A 6,208-nucleotide genomic window follows, 5' to 3' on the forward strand; every position below is an offset into this window, starting at 1 on the left:
ATTTGATTGTGTGGATCATGACAAATTATGGATAACATTGAGAAGAATGGGAATTCCCGAACACTTGATTATACCCATGAGGAACCTGTACCGTGACCAGGAGGCTGTCGTTCGAACAGAACAAGGGAACACTACATGGTTTAAAATCAAGAAGGGAGTGCATCAGGATTGTATCCCTCCCCCATAATTATCCAATCTATATGTTGAGCAAATAATCCCGGACCATGGACTATATGAAGAAAAATGTGGCATCAGGATTGGAGGAAGAATCATTAACAACCTAAGATATGCTGATGATACAACTTTGCTTGCTGAACGTGAGGATGACTTGAGGCACTTATTGATGAAGATTGAAGAACACAATCTTCTGTATTGATTACATCAATATAAAGAAGACAAAAATCTTCACAACTGGACCAATAAGCAGCATCACGATAAATGGATAAAAGATTGAGGTTGTCAAAGAATCCACGTTGCTTGGTTCTACAATCGATGCCAATGGAAGCAGCAGTCAGGACATTAGACGACATGTAGCACTGGGCAGGTTGGCTGCCAAGGAACTCTTTCAAGTGCTGAGGAGAAATGATGTCTCCTTGAGGACTAAGGTGTGCCTAACACAGGCCATGATATTTCCAGTCGCTTTGCATGCATGTGAGAGCTGGATAATGAATGAGGAAGACCGAAGAAGAGTTGAAGCTTTTGAATTGTGGTGCTGGTGAAGAATGCTGAAGGTACCATGGACTGCTAAAAGAACTAACAGATCTGTCCTGAAGGAAGTGCAGCCGAGATGCTCCTTGGAAGCGAGGATGGCCAGACTTCCTGTCGCCTACTTTGGTCATGTTGTCAGAGGGGACCATTCCCTGGAAAAGGATGTCATGCTTGGTAAGGTGGAGGGTCGACAAAAGAGGGGAAGGCCTTCGACGGGATGGATTGACATGGTGGCTGCAACAATGGGCTCAAGTATAGCAAGGATCATTGAGCTGGTGTGGGATCGGGTAGTGTTTCGTTCTGCTGTGCGTGGGGTCACTATGAGTCAGAAACGACTTGACGGCACCTAACAACAGCAACAACAATTAAAAAAACTCCAGACTTTATTTCAGCTCATTAGTTTTTCCACTAATGCACCTTCTTTTTCTTTCTTTTTTTCTCCTGTTCTGGGATCTAATCCAGGACACCATGTTTCCTTTAGTCATAATTTCTCATTAATCTCTTTTTGTCCAGGATATTTTCTCAATCCTCCCTGGTTTTCCATTATCTTGACAGATTTGAAGAATGCTGGTCAGTATTTATTGGAATATCTTACTATGTTTTCTTGTAATTAGAGTGGGTCATATGTTCCAGGAAAAATATCACAAAGATACTACATTATATTAGGGAATATATAATAGCAATATGAATCATTACTGGTGATGTTAATTTTCATCACTTTATGAAGATAATGTTTACCAGGTTTTACCACTGTACAGTCATGATTGTTCTCTTTCTATACACTATTCTTTGATGGTAAGTCACTAAGCCTATCCACATTCAAGGAAGAAATGGTTTAAGCTTCACCATCAGGAAGAGTATTTACATATATTATTTGGAATTCTGTAAAGAACTTTGTACCTTAAAAACCCACTGCCATTGAGTTGATTCTGACTTACAGAAACGCTATAGAACAGAGTTGAACTGCCCCATAGGGTTTTCAAGGCTGTAAATCTTTACAGAAGTAGACTTCCTCATCTTTCTCCCAGGGAGCAGCTGCTGGGTTTGAATCACCAACTTTTTGATTAGCAGGCAAATGCGTTAACCACTGTACCATAAGAGCTCCTTTTTGTACCTTATCCCTCATTTACTTATTTAATTAATCACTTATTTCTATTAGTATATATTCATGTACATTTATTTTATACTTAGTGTTTTAATCTAACACCATCTTTTCTCCTCTTTTGCTTAAATACTTTTAGCTTTGGTCATTGGGTACTCTTAGGCTAGGCTGGCCCCTATGTCCCTCAGGAGCTCTGGTGGCATAGTATCTAAGGCATTTGACTGCTGACCAGAAGGCTGGCAGTTCAAACCATTTCAATCATTGAAATGACAAATGTTTTTATATTTACCACAATAAAAAATGTTTTTAAAAAATGAATGGAATGATTAAATTTGATACAGAATTGATGAAAAAATTTAGTACACTAAGCATGTTGGTAAAATATAATTCCTAGAATGCAAGTTGGAGAGCTAAGAGATATAAAATATGTAAAATACATTAAGAGATATGAAGAATAAAAGAAAAAAGGCCTAACTTACATCACGTTGGAAATTCAGGAGTAGAGAAGAGCAGATAAGATATAACATTTTAAAATACTAATGACTTAGTATTTTATAGAATTGGCAAAGTCATGGATCAAGGATTAATGAAAGATATCAATTAGTATAATATAAAAAATGTGATAACCATACAGTCATACATCTGAGTGTAATATGAATACAAAACATAGAGAAGAAAATTTTAAATTTAACTGAATGTGTGGGAGTGGGAACCTAGTTCCCTAAAAACAATAATAACATGAATATCAGCATAATTCTCAAAATCAGTTATGGCAGCCAAAAGGCAGGGAAATATTCTTTTCAAAGTGTGGCAAAAAATAGTCAACGTAGGACTGTATACTTAGCTTGTTGTTGTTGTTGTTACATGCCGTCAAGTGAGACTCGACTCATAGCAACCCCTCCTTGGGTTTCTGAGGTGGTATCACTACTGAAGTAGATTGCCCAACCATCTTTCCAAGGAGTGGTTGATGGGTTTGAACCGCCAGCCTTCTGGTTAGCAGTCAAGTGTCTTAGGCACTACACAAAAATAAGGGAAAGAAAGACATTTAGAATATTTGCATGTAGTTTATCTGCAATAGATCATAAGTAAAACATTTATCAAATAATATAATTCAGAGAAAGAAAATGATCACAGAAGTCTGGTCTGAGACAAAAAAAAAAAAAAAAGAATGGAAAGCAAACAAAAACACTGTGGATCTAATTTACAAAAATAATGTACCTCCTCTACTGTGGGAGTTCTGGTGGCATAGTGCCTAAGGCATTTGACTGCTAACCAGAAGGCCGGTGGTTCAAATCCACCAGCCACTCCTAGGAAGGAAAACTGGACAATCTACTTCCATAGAGACACCACCTCAGAAACCCAAGGAGGGGTCACTATGAGTCGGATCCAACTCGATGGCACTGAGAAGAACAAAGAAGACCTCCTACTTTGGTGAGTAGCAACTGGGGCTTTAAAAGCTAGTGTGTGGCCATTTAAGGGACAACTATTGGTCTATCTCTGTCTGGAGCAAAGAAGAGTGAAGAGAATCAAAGACACATGGAAATAATTAGTTCAAAGGATTAAAGGACAACATGAACTCAGCCTCCGTAAGCCTGAGATCAGAAGAACTAGATAGTGCCTGGCTACTACTACTGACTGCTCTGAAAAATGTCACATTAGAAGGTCCTGGATAAAGTGGGAGGAAAATATGGAACAAAACTCAAAGTCATAAAAATGACCAAGCTTATTGGTCAGATAAATGCTAGTAAAACCCCCAAGCCTCTGGCCTTTGGTGACTGCAAAGACCTGGAACTGAAGTCACTCCCATGGCTCAATTTTTGACTAAAGAGTAAAGAGTTCTACCAGATGAACAATAACTTGAGTAACACTCCTTACAACACTCTTTACAACAATCAACCATTTGAGATCAAAAGGGTAGCATTTGCCCAAGGTCAAAGTTCAGAAGGCAGGAAGTGTTACTAGAGAAGGAGGAATAGAAACAAGAAACCCACTTCCCAGTGGGAGGAGTGTTGCTATGTTGAGGGGATTGCAATCAATGACATGAAAAAAAAAAATGTGTATGGATTGTTGAATGGAAAACTCATTTGCTCTGTAAACTTTCACCCAAATCACAGTAAAAAGGTAAAAACAAAACAAAACGCAATGGATCTTCATCCATTACTGGTGGAAATGTAAAATTGCACAGGCACTATGAAAAGCAATTTGGTGGTTCCTCGAAAGTTGAGTATAGAACTACCATATGACCCAGCAATCCCAATTGTAGGTATATACCCAGAAGTGAAGGCTAGAACCCAGACAGAAACCTGTACTCCAATGTTCATTTCAGCACTTTTCACAATAGCCAAAAGGTGAGAACAAGTATAATATCCATTTACAGACGAATGCATAACAAAATGTCAAATACATACACAATGGAAAGTACTAAGCGATAAAGAGAAGTGCTCTGAAGCCGGCCACAATGTAGATGAACCTTGAAAACATCACACTGAGTGAAAAAACTGTCTCAAAAACACAAACATTGTCTGATATAACTTAAATGGAATAAGAGAATATATAAACGCAAAAAATTCACTGTCATCGAGTCAGTTCCAACTCATAGCAACTCCCATTGAGTTTCCAAGGCTGTAAATCTTTGCAGCCTGTCCCATCTTTCTTCTGCAGAGTGGCTGGTGGATTCAAAGCACTGACTTTTTGGTTAGCCGTCAAATGCCTTAACCACCACATCACCAGATCTTCTTGAGAGAATATCTAGAAACTAAATATTATTAGTGGTTACTAAGGGTGAGAAAGAGCTCTGGTAACATAGTGCCTAAGGCACTTAACTGCTAACCAGAAGGCTGGCAGTTCAAACCCACCAGCCACTTCTCAGAAGAAAGATGGGGCAATCTGCTTCTGTAGTGATACTGCCGTGGAAAACCAAAGAGGGGTCACTATGAGTCGGGTCTGACTCGACAGCACATAACATAAGGGGTGAGAGGAAGGTGGAAGGGAGGAGATTTTGTTCAAAGGGCATTTATCTTAATGCAGTAGAATGGTTAAAAAAAAAAAGAATGAGAATGGTTGCACAACTGGAAGAATGTAGTCAATGTCACTGAATTGTACATATAGAAATTGTTGTTATATTGTTTATGTATAGTTTCATCACACACACACACACACACACACACACACACACCCTAAGGACATACTTGATTGATTTGTATAAAGAGCTAAATTATCTACAAGTATTACAGTGTCCCTGTTAAGTATAGGATGGAAAGCTTGCATAAGTTTAACCAGAGCCCTGTGGGATGGCATAGGAGTTGGGGCTCAGATGGCTGCTTAGAACGGGTGTCATTGGATTTTAATCTTGAGTCTGTTGTGATCCAGAAGTTGAGGTGGAGATCTGGGACTCCTATTTTATACCCTAGATATGACTCAGAGCCCTATAGAGGTTTCCAAGTCTCTTCCTTGGACTAACTGGCAACCCACTGCTCCTACTGGGTTTTTCTGGGACCAGAGACACAATACAAAAGAGTTGTACTGAAAGCAAAGACCTCTGGTAGCCTAGTGCCTAAGGCATTTGACTGCTAACTAGAAGGCTGGAAGTTCAAACCCACTACCCACTCCTTGGAAGGAAGGTTGGGCAATCTACTTCTGTAGTGATACCACCTCAGAAACCCAAGAAGGGGTTGCTATGAATGGGATCTGACTCCACGGCAGTGCATGCGTTTTCTAAAAGCAAAGAGGAGGATGTGTGGGGATATTGATGTTTGTCCCCGTTGGGCATTCTATAGTCTGAAAAGAGGGCTTTGATCCTGGGGATCTTATCAACACCTGGTACTTCACCTTCCTTTGGCACTGAGTGAATAGAGCTCAACTAATTTCCAGGGATAGATTCCCTCCCCAGCCTAGTATGGCCAGGTTCCATTCCTAGAGTAAAGTCCTATCACCCTTCCGCTGCTTCATGATTGGTGGTAGATAAATTTGTCACTGTTGCAGTTGGGACTATGTAAGTGGGGAAAAGACTATAACTGGGAATTGAAGATAGAAAAGAGTTACAAGATTGGTTCTGGGCCTTGACTACCTGGCTAGATAGTGGTCAGGATAGGCTATGACTCGTAATCATACAGCCTGAGTCTTAGCCACAATGTGGCTACTAACAATACCAAGACCTCAGCCTTAATTTACATTAGAAAATGACATACCCAGGCAAGTTCCCTAGTTCTGTATGTGAGCATAGTCTGCTCTGGTGGTGTAGTGCCTAAGGCATTTGACTGCTAACCAAAAGGCTGGCGGTTCAAACCCACCAACCACTCCTTGAAAGGAAGGTTGGGCAATCTACTTCCATAGCGATACCTCCTATGGAGGGGTCACTATGAGTTGGATCTGACTTGAGGTCAGTGAGTTTGGATTTTT

The sequence above is a fragment of the Orycteropus afer genome, unplaced genomic scaffold (genome assembly GCF_000298275.1).
Source record: "Orycteropus afer afer isolate SDZICR_OR568_19922 unplaced genomic scaffold, OryAfe1.0 scaffold00474, whole genome shotgun sequence".
Taxonomy (NCBI): domain Eukaryota; kingdom Metazoa; phylum Chordata; class Mammalia; order Tubulidentata; family Orycteropodidae; genus Orycteropus; species Orycteropus afer.